Here is a 15,005-nt window from a genome sequence, read left to right as displayed (position 1 = left end):
CCCTTAAGCACGAGATAATAGAAACCAAGGTTAAAAAAAGTCCGCATCAATCCATATTCCTTCATTTCTTTCTTTTATAAAGTACACATGCACAGACACAACTACGGGCACAAATGCATTTGTACATGCACGTACCAATTTTGGAACTCAGTAATACAGTTCTAGCTCAAATTAAACAATCTGCATATACACAGAATCATGGAATCACCTCTGAAAGGCAAATATAGACCAATTTAGACATTATTTTATATTTCAATGATACAAATTTATTTCAACTCCTATTAAACTCTCATCTTTCTATAAGCCCAAACACTGCACTGCTGTGCTAGGTCATGAGCTAAAAAAGGAAACAGAGTAAATTCCCTAAGCAAAATTAGTAGTTGCAAAAAAAAATTTAAAAATACCAGAAATGGTAAAGGGTAAAGCATTTTAAAATTATAGCACTTCAACTTATTTACATTAATGTGCATTTTCACAGCATTTCTTAGTCGTGATTTCAAAGCACTGAAGAATTAGGCTTTAAGTATCATCACTCAACTGAACAGAGCAGAACTAGACAGATTTTATGTAACTCTGAAGGCAATTACAAAGCAGAGTTGAAAGCGTATGTGAAATCACCCAAGTTTCATCTTCACCTGCAATATAGAAAGGCCACGTTCACTACTTTCACTATATCTGAGATTATATATGCGTACTTAAAAGAAAACAATTGTAATTAACTTTTGATTGAGTAATGCTCCTTTAAAGAAGACATTTCCAATTTCTAACCAAAAAGCCTTCTGCAGCATTACAGGGAACATTTAGATTGAATATAAGGAAGAAGTTCTTTACTGTAACCGTGGTGAGGCACTGGAATGGGTTGCCCAAGGAAGCTGTGAATGCTCCATCCCTGGTGGTGTTCAAGGCCAGGCTGGACAGAGCCTTGGGTGACGTGGTTTAGTGTGAGGTGTCCTTGCCATGGCAGGGGGGTTGGAACTTGATGATCTTAAGGTCCTTTCCTACCCTAACTATTCTATGATTCTATGATTACTGAGCTGCACTTCACTCATCAGATTATCCACTTTGAACACCCACAAATTCTGTGGTTGTTGCTATACTATCAGTTCTCTTGACCTTTTCTGATACTTCAGGATTTTCCCCCATAGCAGATCTTTAAGCTTTTCATCTACTCCAGTAAAACAAGACAAAAACATCTCACACAATCTGCAGTAGTGTCTGTCATGCTGTTCACGGTGACATGGAGGGAGCCACTGACTGCCCCTGAAGCTCTACAGAATGTAACCAATACAAAGGAACCTGTTCTTGGAAGACAGAAGTTTGCAAAAGTGCTTCCCACTGTGCCAGGCATCTCCTGCTGGGTTTCAGTCAGGAGCAGCAGGAGTGGGGTCACTTTTGTGGGAGTGACAGCAGGATAGATGTGGAGGGAACAAGACTGGAGACAAGGTGACAAGATTGGACTGAGGGGCACCCCAGGACAGAGACAAGTTCAGGCACCCCCTTCATGCAGCCCAGGCATTGCTGGTGCTGGGAGGAGACTTAGCATGGGTCCCCAGGGCCCTTGAAGAATTGTCTTTAACCATCACCCAAGTTTCTTCTCTTTCTTTTAGTTCATTTTTTTTTTTTTAAATCACAAAATCCTTTCTTGGATGGTATTATTTTTTTAGAGGAAAAAAGACTGCAGAGACAATTGAGACAGTGATATGACACAGGCATGCTCTTGGCCCTTCAAGGTGAAAGCATGGCAATATTGGGTCCTCACAGATCCCACTACACCTTGCTTTTTAACATGTGAGTTGAATGGAGCTCGGCACCTGGCAACGCAGGGCAGCTTGCCTGCACTCCTGCCAAGCCTAATTTCAAGCATTCTCACTAGCCTGTGGATTGTGGCACTGACTTAACACTCACAAACTGCTGGCTACATGGCAGCAACCCTTCAACCATTGGGCAACTTCGGGATAGCCCCAAGAGAGCACAACTCCATCTCTGCCTGGGGACAGGCCACCAGAGGGAAGGGCAGACAGCCTAGAGCCAGGGCTCCGGTGATTCAGACTACCTGCTGCAAACACAAATTAGGCTACTAACATTCAAAGTACAGGGGGTTTACCCTCATACTATGTTATCATGCTGCATTTGCAACCTCTGAATTAATATAATGATATGTAAAAGTCCACATCTGACTTGCACAGTTCTGTGTTAAAAAGCAGACAAACAAAACCCCACAGCCTAGTGTGAAAGAGTCAGCACTAATTTTTCAAGGGATTCTACTGAAGTCTATCCTTTCTACACTATTTTTTCCTTACTGCCAGCCCATCTTCTCAAGTTGCAAACAGAAAGTCAACACTATGTCACCACACAGGTTAAAATGTCTGCCCTCTGAACCATTCTCTAAGCACACCAGACCCCAGAAGAGAATACAGCTCCGCCTTATGCAGACGGGGCTGAGAAGGGTGAAAGCAAACATTTTATTTAGTTTTTTTTTTAAATTAACAGTACTCATGAACAGCCTTCAGTTAAGAACCTCACCAACTATCCCTGAAGAGTACTGCCTCGCAGTTTACAACGTTACAGGTGGATAACACATGCTAGCCTGCAACCACACATCAGCAATCTAAATCTAAATCCAAAGGCGTATCTTCAGAAAACAAATTGTCCCTAAATTCCAACTTTCAGGTTCAAAAGATGCTGTTTTCCCCACAATTGTTTTTCTGACAATAGCCATGCTTGCGGTAATCCAGACTCCTCAGCAGCAGAAGTGAGAAAAAAAAAACATTTACGCTAACCATTCTTTCACTGTGCCACACCCAGGGAGCAAACTAGCAAATAAATTTCTTGTTTGTGGGTAAGATGGCCTATTAAGCCTTTAGAAAAATACTCCCAAAAATATGCTAAAGAGAGAAGGTGTACTTGCCTCTCACTGATTTTTCCTTTATATTTTATTCTTTATTATAGAACTGTTCTGCTTTTTCCCAAAAAAACCCTAAGCACACTGTAATGCTAATGTCAAATCATGAGAGATTTAGAGCTTTAGCACAATCACAGAGTAAAATATAATTTCACGTCACCAATACCTAGTTAATAGTTTTCTAATTAGTGAATCCTAGGTGTACCCTAGACTACAAAACTTTTCACATGCCTGAGAAATCATATAATCACACACCCTGCTGAACTGATAATTACCTAATAGGAAAAATCCCTACCTGCTCTACTAGAATATTTAGATCAAATTGATCACATTATTAAGGTGACAGGAGGGAAAGGGGGAAAGGAGGGGAAATCAGTGACTCCAATTACTTACCATTAATTTTAAGTTGATATTTCATATCCATTACAGAAGTCTCTTTACAATGGCACTGGGAGGAAAGAAACTTATCTTGGTGCTCTTCTCCTGGCTATTACTTCATTAAACTAGGATTTGGGCTTGCAAAGCAATGTGTGCCTACTAGAGGACAACATAGAACATACTGTAGAAGTCATCATGTTTATGAAGGTAAATACATCAACCAGAAGATCCCCAGGTCCAACGTGGTGCAAACACTGCTTTTAATGGGTGTAGCTCAGTCTGAGCACTGCACAATTCACCTCTGCTCTTCCTTCTAAAGTAAACCTGTATGACTAGTGAAATAACTTTCCAAAGAGAAACTGATGCAAAAGCCATCTGACTCAGACAGGAACTGGAAGGTCTGGAACTGAGATAAAAACTCCACATCTCCTTCAGTATCCTTACTCTTGAGGATCATTATGTCTTTACTCTTACTGGTATTACATGCGGCACTGCTGAGGACAGTGGTCAGCAGAATAAGACTGTGCAAACATGTTCTTCTCCTGAACCAGAGGAGGAGGACTTAGTGAAACAGGGCTGGGCATCGTTCCGTAAGGAGCCACATTACACTTAGCAGTGACAGACTGAAGGGTCTTGTACTACTCTGGACACCATGGTGCTGCTCCCCTAGCATGGAGGAGCAGCAAACGAATCTGCTTTCTGTCAGTGAAGTATAGCTCCCAAAGCATCTAAAACTCCTTCCAATGACTGCTTGGACATCAAACTATAACTGCAGTCACTCCAAAAATACTTTCTCAGTGGAAGATCATTGCAGACCTTCTGCCCCTCTTTGCAAGTGCTGAACACTGCAGTACTATCAACAACATTCAGTCTGTTGCCTTTTTTAAGGAACAAAGTATAAACAATTCCAGCAGCTACACTTAATGTTCAGATTTTTGCCAAGTGAATTCCTTTTCATTTGTAAAAAAAAGCAGTTTTGTTTATGCTGAAAGAATTCACAGATTCTGAAGGACCATAGTTCTCCTCTTTCTGAGGTATGAGCTCACAGGGAGCCCCATGCGAAGTAGCGCAGCTGAACACTTCTCTCACTCTGCAACCAGCAAGATGAAAGATGGATGCACATCTAAACATGGAAACAGCAGGGACTCTTTTTCCTCATCCTGCCAGAACAGACAGAAAGGAACCAATTCTGGGACACTCCCTTTTTCTTCTCTTTAGGGAAACTGGAATCCTGATGAAGACTGGGGTTTCCAATTCCTACTGCTCTTACAGACACTTCCAAAAGGGGCAGTCCTCTTCCACACATGTTAACTAAGCGCTGTTTCCAGTTATACCTGCCCTTCAACAAAATGAGTAAACACTCATGGTGTGGTGGTCTATGCAGAACATTGATAACCTGGGGATCACGAAGGCTTTGTACTACCCCCAAATAAGGGCTGCCTCTGTGGTCTTGAACAGTTTTCTCTCCATCTGTGACAACTGTGGTAGTACTCAGCCTGTCACATAACTGTGTAACAGACAACACCAAGGATGGACAGTTCCGATTGTTCAAGTTATGTTAGCCACAGGTGACCAATCCAAGTCACCTGGCAGACGATCAAACTGCTTCTTGATAAACCATGGAAGTTGATCCATTTCCTCTCCTTTCCTCAGGGAGTCGCACCCCATTTTGAACTTACGTATTTCTAAATCTGCAGATTTTGTAGTTATTTTAAAATGCTGAAAATACTGTCTGCAACTGGACATTACATCTGGGAAACCTAGGGGTGGGAGCCAAGATAAATGCACCTAGTAAAGAGGCATTCTCTTTTTTTTTTTTTTAAAGATCGAAATATGCATCCCATGTTTTCTGCTTTGCCCACCCAAGGTGTACTGGAAGCACTGCTGACTTAAAAGGAAAGCCTTTGCCATTTTCAGAATCAATCTATTATTTGATAGATAACAAACAAGGAGAGCAAGACAACAAAAAGAAAAAAAAAAGTAATGGGGATGGGTGGTAGCAAATATTGATACACGAATTGCTTATGAAACAAAGCAAATTTTTCCTTTTATGAAATCAATTGTTAAAATGGGCACTTGCATGCCAAATTTACTTTTAATGGACCAGAATAATGTTATACCTGGGAATAAACGGCCCCCAATACATCCATCCTTCTTCCAAAGAATTCAGAATAAAATGCAGTAGCTACCTGTAACTGGCTTGTCTTCCAATAAAATAATACTGCTGTGAGCCAAGGGCTCTTGGAAAGGCTCTGAGCCAACACACTCTTAGTAAGGATAGCTACAGAGAATGTAACAGCAAAAGTATGCTGAATACTTAACTGAAACAAGTGTCAGTGCTATACAAATTCAGAAATGCAAAGAGATAGATACAGCCCAACTTTGAACTTCATCTGAATTGATGATCCCAAACTACTGCAGTATTTATGAAGTGCTATCAGTCTGCAAGGAGCAGTTGCAAACGCAAGAGCCGAAGCTGTATTTTGTTGTTTTGCAACAATGTCAATTTATCAGCCAGAATCACTCCCTGTGGAAAATGAGTAACTGCACTGATAATACAGAGCTTGAGGGTAGACTTCTAATCCCTTCTTCAGTATAAATCCTTCTTTGAAAAATCATCTTCCTTGCATCAGCTAAGATGGGTGAAGAGCATCTTGTCTATGAAGGTGTTCCATCAAATACATCATCTCCGAAAACGCCTTGTACTTCACACACCATAGAAAATACTAACTGCAACTACAGAAAGCTACTTCTGTGGAATGTACTGCATTTTCTATTTTGCACTGTATCCAGTAAGTTGAAAACAGCTGAAATAAATTGACTGAAAGAGAAAACTGAATGAGAAGAATGAATGCTTCAATACAGGCTAACAAGAAAATAAAAAGAATAACTATTTTCTTTTTACATATATGTAGGTCCCAGTACCTGATTTCAAATTCAGAATTGCCCCATCTAAACTCCCTCTTCCAAACAGGGCTTGCTAAAATAAAGCTGTCTTCAAGAAGTCTAATGCAAGTTCATGTAACAACCAATCCACCCTTTCATTGATCAATGACTGCACAATCTCATCTAAAACACCTCAAAGTGCTGAGAATTCTTGCTGGTTGTTCATTCTCAAGAGGATGGAAAATTGCAAGTACCCTGTAATCAAATAAAATAGGAAATTTGCTAACCAAAAGCACAGGTGCTTTTGAAGCTGTGGCACCTTGCAATACTCCTGGTACAAATGAACACAACTGGTTGCACTTATGTACTTCAAGGAAATGATGCAATATACTACAATTTCACTGCCCTGCTGTTTATCACAACAACGGGCATGCTTTTCAGATGCAAATTATGTCCAAATCACTTCACTAATTGCAATGTAAAAGGCATCTAAACACTCCTGGATTAGCTAGCTCAAATTCACACACCCACACGGTTCAGCAATCTACAAATCCCACTGCAGTGGTTCACCTACCCTGAACTCCACAATGCCATAACTGTACTTCTACAAATACAGCATTATGTATTTATATATATATACATATGCACATTATAAATACCAATACACTTTACTAGTACTGCTCTTTTATTATAATCCTCCTATAAAGAGAGTTCCTAATACACATCTATGCCAGACTGCTGTTACACTAATAAAGACATAATCTAAAACTAGCTGCTCATCTGTGACAGAGGCATATATTACTTGCTTTTACAAAATGATAAACTAAATCACAATGAAATTAAGTGACTTCCCACATTCACATAATGGATGACAGAGCAATAAATTGAACATGTAAGCCCTGACTTTCAAACCATTAGTTATCATTTGCGCAACACACATCTCCATAGCATAGTAGTCTGTAGCAATCAATCCGAGGAGTTTTAACTGCCCTGTGACCCTTTCACTGCTTATGCCAACTTCTATAACCTTAGTGAAAAAGATGAAACATTGTCCCTTTCCACTGAAATTATGTTTGCAACATGTAATTGAATATTTCTGGCAAAAATACAGCACTAATTCTTTATTGCCTAACTGCCTCGTGGTCCTACCACCCTCATGCAGATGAAGCGCAGTACCCGTGCCTTACTCTGCTGCTGCTGAGTCTAGCTGCTTCCAGCATGACAATGCAGAGCTCCTGGGATGTCAGAATGTCAGAACCTTACTCCTCACTAAAATTTTAATCTACCTTTCTGTCTCTTCACATTCTTTGCCACCAGCCACAGTGATGTTAAAAAATAGTAGGAGATCTGATGCAACACAAGTGGGTAGCAGCAGTATCTCGACTCCACAATCTTTCTACAGCTTGACAACCAATGGGGAAAATACAAATTAGCTTCTCTTTCTTGTGCCTCTTCATAGATAGAGAACAGCAGAAATTAGTTCCACTACAGTCCCAGTCAGCACACTATGCTATTATTCCAGCTGAAAACAGTAACTGAAATAATGGAAAAGTCTTTTCATGGTAAAATTTATATAGGTTAGGAGAAAACTGTGGATTCACTAGCATTAATATCATCCTTTAAAAGCTTTAGAAATCACTGTGTCACTAAAGGAAAACTGTAATGAAACAGAGTTTAGAACCCTCCATGATATACCTATTACTACTTTTTCAAGGGTATATAGACATGCCAAATTCTTCAAAGTACTTCAGACTATGTGCTCTCCAGGAACCTCTAAACCCCCATAAATCCACCATTACCACAATATGAGCAGTGCTTTCACAGTTGCTACACAGAAAGTTAAGAGATGAAGAGCGGAGGCTGAAATTTGCAGGGGGAGGAAAAAAAAATAAGTTAGAGAAGTAGGAACATAATAATTTAGTTCAGAATATGAAGACATGTTCAACTATACAGAAATGCTCCAAGATGCAAAGAGGAAATCCTGTACTCTGAGGAAGTCAGATGTGTATCTTCACAGGAACCAAACGGCTGACTGGTCCAGATGCTTTCGAAAACCCAAGGTGGTGTCCATCACCACCTACAGGCCCCTAAGTGTTTCTGAAATGTGCTTGGCCAGCACAGCTCAGACCAATTTTTCTCTCATACGCAGACAGAGCCACAGGCATTCAGGGTTAAAAGCACTACTATATCTTCAGTAATAACACAGGACCACAGTATCCCGCTTACAACTTGTTTGATACTTCAGATGGCAGAGTGCTGACTTCTGCCACATTGGTGTCAGCAGTTCAAAGACCGACATGAAGAAACGCTTTTCCAAATCAAAGTAATATTCTTATTGTACCCAGGTTTTCTTTGTAATTGCAGTACTGTGGCATGAATTGACACAGGTAATAATGCAGTCTTGAGGAAGCTGCAAAGAGTATAAGCAACCAGGAACATTTCAGTTCTGACAACTGGATGCAATACTTGCACCCTGAAAGTCCAGAGCTGCTTGGTGAGGTGGACCTGTTTGTTCATGCAATCTCACCCCTAAAAAGCCTAGGTGTGCTTGCAGAAATGAGGATGAAGCTCCAGGTGATGAATACACATATCACAATGCCCGATTGCAAACGCAAAATTGCAGTCTTGTAACATTGGCATGGGAAGAACAGCTCACTCTCCTTGTGTGGACACTTTGCAACTACAGGGTTTGATTTTGGTATCAAAGGTATCCAAAGCCAGAGCCTCCAGGTTAGTTATCCACATTCTTGAAAAGCTAGAGACTGATATTGCCATCATGGACAGAAAAAAATCCAAACAGTTGCCTCGCAACACCCTTGTATTCCCATTAGGAAGCCTGAGCCATGGCACTGCAAGGTTCAGAAGTTTCACCACAGACTAGCACAGCATCCTAACATACTGTGTTAGGATGACACACTGCAGCTATTTTGTCTTCCTACTACTCCACGTACAGCAGCTCCTTTTCTTTCCCTGCCATCTGCTAGTTTGCTGCAGTCTGCTGGGACAGGACTGCTTTCTCCTTTCCTCCCCTTCCTGATTGCTTGAAGGGACAACAGATCTAGCATTTCCAGTCCATACACTCAGCTTTCCTCCAGCTGCCTCAGAAACCATTAACCAATGCAGAGTTACTCCCATGAATGAACAGTGCACTGCTCAACTCTGCTGTACCAGTGAGCTCCACCAGAATTACATGTTAGACACTGAAACGCCTTGTAAGTGGTGAGCAAGGAGGCAACTGCTGCTTTAAGAGGACACACCATTCCCTCTTATCCTCAGGTGTCATCATATCTGCACTACCTGCACCACAATACCCATCAGTAACTAAGGCAAGCAGTATCCACAATAACTATATGCAGCTCCTTATCATGAGTTTTCTTTGAAGGGAAAGGTAGTAAGAAGAAATCAGTAAGCAACATGTAAGCAAACAGCAATCTTCAAACATTCAATAATATAAGCTTCTGTATGACTTGTGTAGTAAATAACCATTTCTCCTTCTGACCACTACTAGTTCAAAATGGAAAAAATAAGATCTAAACTCTGCCACACTTACAGCCAGATAGGAAAGAAACTGGAATGTTTGCAGTTAATTATTCTATTAGTCAGGTTGTTAGAAAAAGAAAGCGCTCATCTAAAAATAAAGTCAATATTGGCCAAGTCTAAACAGTTTCTTCAGTTTTTAACACATACATCCAAGCAATGAACACTATTATTCTGCGCTTGTAACCATATGTCCCTAAGTCAATAACTGCTCCTCAACATCTGACCTCTTTTTAAAGCAGATTTACAAGGAAGCATAGTGAAAGTGTTCCCAGTTAACTGGTGAGAAAGTATTACAGATTGTAACCACACAGCAAACAATTGTTCTGATTGGCAAGATGAGGATAAATCTGCCATTAAAAAAAATAAATAAAAGGAAGAAAGAAATAGATAATAGCAAATATACATAACCTTTCACTTCAAAATAAACCAAAATCAACCTCAGAGAATATTTATGATGATATCAAATGCCTTAAATCCCCACAGCTTTGAACTACAGTTAATCTCTTTCACTATGTTCTTCAGCAAGCAATTACAAATAACACCGTACCTTTACAAAGTGCTTTTTACACTCACAGCTCTCAAAGCACTTCCCACAGAAACACACAAACACAAATGAAATGTAGCTTACTTTGGGGGTGAGAAGCCACCAATATACAGCATAACACGCCAACACAGAGGTGAGGTTTACAGTATGTCTTTATTTATCAAACAGATTTTCCTGCTTTCCAATCCCTACATACAAGCAGTCAGCAAATAAGAAAACAATCAAGAGCAATCATGCATATCTGTAATTTCAGGGAAGTGCCAGGAAGTGTCACACTGCTCTGTAGCACACAAGCAATGACTAGGACACTGTTCTTGCAAGCCTGTTGTGGGTCAGCTGAAGCAAGCCCCGACTCACCTAGACTGTCCTAGCGAGGACTTCATCCAGCAGCAAGAGCAGCACCAGGGCAGACAGGATGACAAGACCAAAGCCACAGGCACAATCAGCTCCTTGGAGCGGCAGCCCTCACTGCTATTATGTCTGCACCGCACAAGCAGCAGTGTGTCGTTATCTATGCAAAAATCTGCATCTTCCACAGAAAAAAAAACATACTCGAAGCTCCTTCCTGCCCCAGAACCTATTTCACTATTTATGCCATCGCAGCTAGTGACTAAGAAAATGCTTTTAGTGTCACAGGAGATTAAGGACCTGGGAGGAGAGCGCCTGGCAGCTTTACTCTCACACACTGATCAGCCTTCATGCAAACGCACTTTGTCGGCAGATGAAAGTGCATTATTGCCACACACTACCGAAGAGAAACAATTTCCAAGTTTTCCCACAGCGCTCGCTCCCCCTCGTCCTTCTCCGAGGAGTCCCCCTGAAGAGATCTGCAGCTTCTGGGCACCACAGCTTGCCCCGTGTCCCCACCGAGCACCGGCTCTCCGGGCACAACCGTCGTACCTGCGGGACACCACGGACCCCGGCCGAGCCCGAGGATGGCGAGCACCCCGCGCCTCCCGGACGGAGCCGAAACCCCCCAGCTCTAGGGGCCGGGTCCCCCTTCCCAGAGCCCCACAGGAGGGCAAGCCGTGGGGCGCTCGGGGTGGGGAAACACGCACGGCACGGGCCAGTGCCCACAGACACACAGGTGACACACACATGTAACACACGTGTAACACACACACCGCCTCGCACCTGTCCGCTACCACCAACTCGGAGCAAACTCCCCTCTCCGGCCGTGAGGACCGGGGCGCGGGGCTCCGCTCTACGCGACGGGACGGGTACCGCGCTGTGCGGACAGGGCAGGACAGGGTAGGGTAGGGTAAGGCAGGGCAGAGCCAAGCGGCAGCCGAACAGATACGGATGAAGAGGCAAACATCTGCGAAGAGGGCAGCCCCTGCCCCAGCCCACTCCCATTACCTTAGCAACCGCTCCGCCGCCTCCGCCGTCCACGGCCGCCCCCCGCCTCGCCTCTCCTCTCCTCTCCTCTCTTCAGGGACGGGGAGGGGCCCGCACCATGGCGTGAGGCTGCGGGCGGGGCCGCCGCGCCACGGGCTCTTCCCAAATGCGCTCGCCCCTCGGCGCCCCGTAGCCTGTGGCGGGGACTGCGGAGGCCCGCGGGCACCGCTCCTCGACCAGCCCCGCGCTCCGCCAAGCCCTCACCCGGCGGGGGCGGTGACACCCCCGGCCCCGCCGCCGCAGCAGCAGCGCCCGCTGCGGGCAGCCGGGGCACGGCTCCGCCGCCCGGCACCGTACGGCGCGCCCAGGGAGCAGCTTCCCCCGCGCTGGAGCGCATCGCCCTTCGCGGTGATGCGGAGAAGCTCCAGCATCCCCCATCCAGCCGCCTCGGCTGCTCCTGGGGGACTTGGCGTAGCTCTGAAGGAAGGGAAGGAGCCGAACGCAGGCCTTAGATCTGTCTTGCACTCTTATTTATGTGTTTTAGTGTATCACACGATTAAAGCGTTAGGCAAAATTCTTCCATGTGTAGCAGTGGAAGCCTTTATGTCCGGGTAATGCTCCTCCAACACCCAGGATTTCCCAGCTGAAGTATAGGGTTACAAGGAGCCCAGGACTCAGCACACCATAATCAATCACAACAGGCACCATAGTTTCCACAAAATCATTTGGAGACCCAGCTCCTTAAGCAGACCTGTGACACGGGCAAAAGCCATTGCTGTTGGTGAGAAGTTTCCATCCGATACTTAGGTGTGCAAAGTAGCTTGCAAACTTCCCACAGATATTCTCTACCAATTTCTCTGTTGGATGGGATAAGATTTTCACTGTTTCCTCTACCCCCCAGAAAGCAAGTTAAGCCCATCTTGCCCAAAATCGACCTCCAAGTCAAAGTACTGGAAAGCGCTAAGCCAGACCCTTCACAGCAGGTGTCTGTGCCCATCTCTGTGCCCAAATTTTCTGCATTTCCAAGGTTTGGTTTCTACACATTGGAATTACTGGAGTTGAAACTCTTCACAGTGAGGCTCAGCTGCACAGAGGAAAGACTCCTTTACCAATATGCATACCCTGTCTTAAAAGCACTTTTGTGGTGCCCCTATTCCCTCTTTGCCTAACACTTTGGATGTTATCAAAGCCAGGCTTATATTTGATCAGCCTGCTGACTGACACCAAAAGCCACCTCGTGCTGGGATGTCCTGTTACATTATGGCTACCGTGTGCCTAGCACATTGACTTTCTGGTGATGTCTGATACACAAAACCACTGCAACAATTCGAGTCACAAATTCTGAAGAAACTCAGCATCACTTCCATTTCTACTGGATCTGTGTCAATCTTCATCTTTACCGTTCTCAACTACTCCTCCCGTAGTCTTGCAAATGCCAAATTCCAGCCTGCACAGTTTGCCAATGCTCACCTCCTCTAAAAGGCCCTTAATCGTCACAGACTATGCATTTATGTTCTTGTCACACTCAAAACTGCAGTGGCAAAATTCTGCAGTTGTGCCTCGCATTAGCTCATTGGCCCTTACTGGACTTCGTGGGGTGTTGATTCAATTGATTTGGTTCAGATTTCAGCTGTGGGCATTTAAAACCTTCTGTGGCAAGTTAAAATGTTCTGGCCTTGGTGGACCTTCCCTGATTTTTTTATTCAAAGCGATTGCGTTTCTGAAACATCACAGGATATTTTTGGGAGATTTTTTTTGAAAAAAATTAATCGAAAAATATTTCTATTTATATCAAGTTGGAATTTAAACTACTTGTCATTCCCTTCAGATAAACCCAAGCATGTTACACAATATCTGCCACACAAAGTTTTCTGGCAAAGGGGAGAAGGTGAGAGTGGCTACCTATGAGACAGATTTTTTTTTTCCAGAGATTTTCCTCATCCAAGCATTTCAAACCAGTTGTTATGTCAACTTATGCTGGGGTATGACTCCATGTAACCTCAAGGATGAAATATTTCAGTATCTTACATCAGGAAAAAAAGTTTCACTTCTGTTCTACACAGTCTGTTCTTCCAACTCCCCTAAAGGATTATACATGCAGCAGTTAACAGGTCTAAGTACTTAAATTTAGGGGTTAACTCAGACTAAAATGCAAGTTCTATAGAAATGCCATTTTCAAAATACAGGATTGATAAAACATATTTCACATGTGTATTAACATGGCAATTCAAAGAAGTTACAAATACGTTTCTCAGCAGGATTGCCAGGCTGAGTAGTATTGTACTACAGCACCATGTGATGCTGAGAAAGGAAACTGAATGGAGACACCACAGAAGTGACTACTGAGTGTTTTTTAATCATGCTCAACAGAAGAAATTGGAACCAAAATGTACAAATAAAAGGAAAGACAAATGATAAATAACAAAAATGATGTTTCAGGTTTGGATAATATTTCATGTCTTATTTCCATGTTTTATACTATAATTAAATGAATCTGTCTAGTGGGTTCTCTCAAGCAGCAACTATCCTTCAATCCTTTGAAGCAATAACTGCTGTAAAGAAAAATGGCATAGCAACATGCATTAACTACTAAAATAAATGGTACATAGTTAAAATCAAAAGCAAGGTTTGTATTTGCATTTATCCTTCTGCTGAAAACAGTGTAGTCAGACTTGGCTCATTGCAGAGATAATTTCTCAGTTTAAGCTCCTTCCCAGTGGGAGAGTCCAGTGGTTTGATGAATGTGACTAGGGATGTAGGAACAGATCCATGCAGATCAGTGGGACACCTCAAGTTGGTGTAGAAATATGCACGTACAGAAATGTTTGCAGAAAAAGACCTTCCATTGGAAAGGCTTTGTTATGCTCAGCAAGAACTGAGGAAGAATGCATAGGAATGGACTGCTATGCATTTTTGCAGCCAGGAGGACAGAGAGGTTTCTTCCCCTCTCTGCTGTACTTTATGATGAGATTTTAAAACCAGAAGAGACCACCATGCTCCACACCAGGTACAGAACATCACTTGTCAGTAATGATACACCATTAAAACTGAAAGAAGCCAAGCTCAATTTTCATTTTCACTAACATTTACACTGAAAATTTTTGTTCAGCTTTACTTTATCATGGAGACTTATTTTAATGACCAAACAACACATTTTATAAAGTTATCCTACCTTCTACTGAAGACTACAGCAATAGAAAACTTTCCTCACACGTGGTAATAATCTCCTAAAGTTGTATTATGCTCATTGCTGTAAAGGGGTCATTTTATTCACCTTTGAACAGTACAACTTCCAATGACTGCATATATTGGCTATGACACTAGAGTAACACATGCTCACGGGGCCTGTGCTAGCTCTTACAGCTCAACAGTGAAAGTCTCCATGGTACTTCAAGAGCTTCTTCACATGGTAATGAG

At 42.8% G+C, this 15,005-nt stretch overlaps 1 protein-coding gene across 5 annotated transcripts in view; it reads right to left on the bottom strand.

Moving 5' to 3' along the window:
- Window positions 1–11,867, bottom strand: part of RGS6 (regulator of G protein signaling 6) — a 291,990-nt gene extending 280,123 nt beyond the window's left edge. For 3 of the 5 annotated variants that reach the window (XM_061462703.1, XM_061462707.1, XM_061462706.1), the window contains exon 1: window positions 11,610–11,867. The gene's annotated coding sequence lies outside the window, so the exon portion shown is untranslated. Of the gene's footprint in view, window positions 1–10,607; window positions 10,895–11,384; window positions 11,509–11,609 lie in introns of those variants that run through there. The other 2 variants (XM_061462705.1, XM_061462704.1) reach the window with 2 other exon arrangements.
- Window positions 11,868–15,005: the final 3,138 nt, after the last annotated feature.

This window comes from Pezoporus flaviventris, unplaced genomic scaffold (genome assembly GCF_033815535.1).
Source record: "Pezoporus flaviventris isolate CSIRO_AGI_PZ_B2104156 unplaced genomic scaffold, CSIRO_AGI_Pfla_v1 ptg000035l, whole genome shotgun sequence".
NCBI classification, from domain to species: Eukaryota; Metazoa; Chordata; class Aves; order Psittaciformes; family Psittacidae; genus Pezoporus; species Pezoporus flaviventris.
This window is presented reverse-complemented; position numbering and strand designations above follow the sequence as displayed.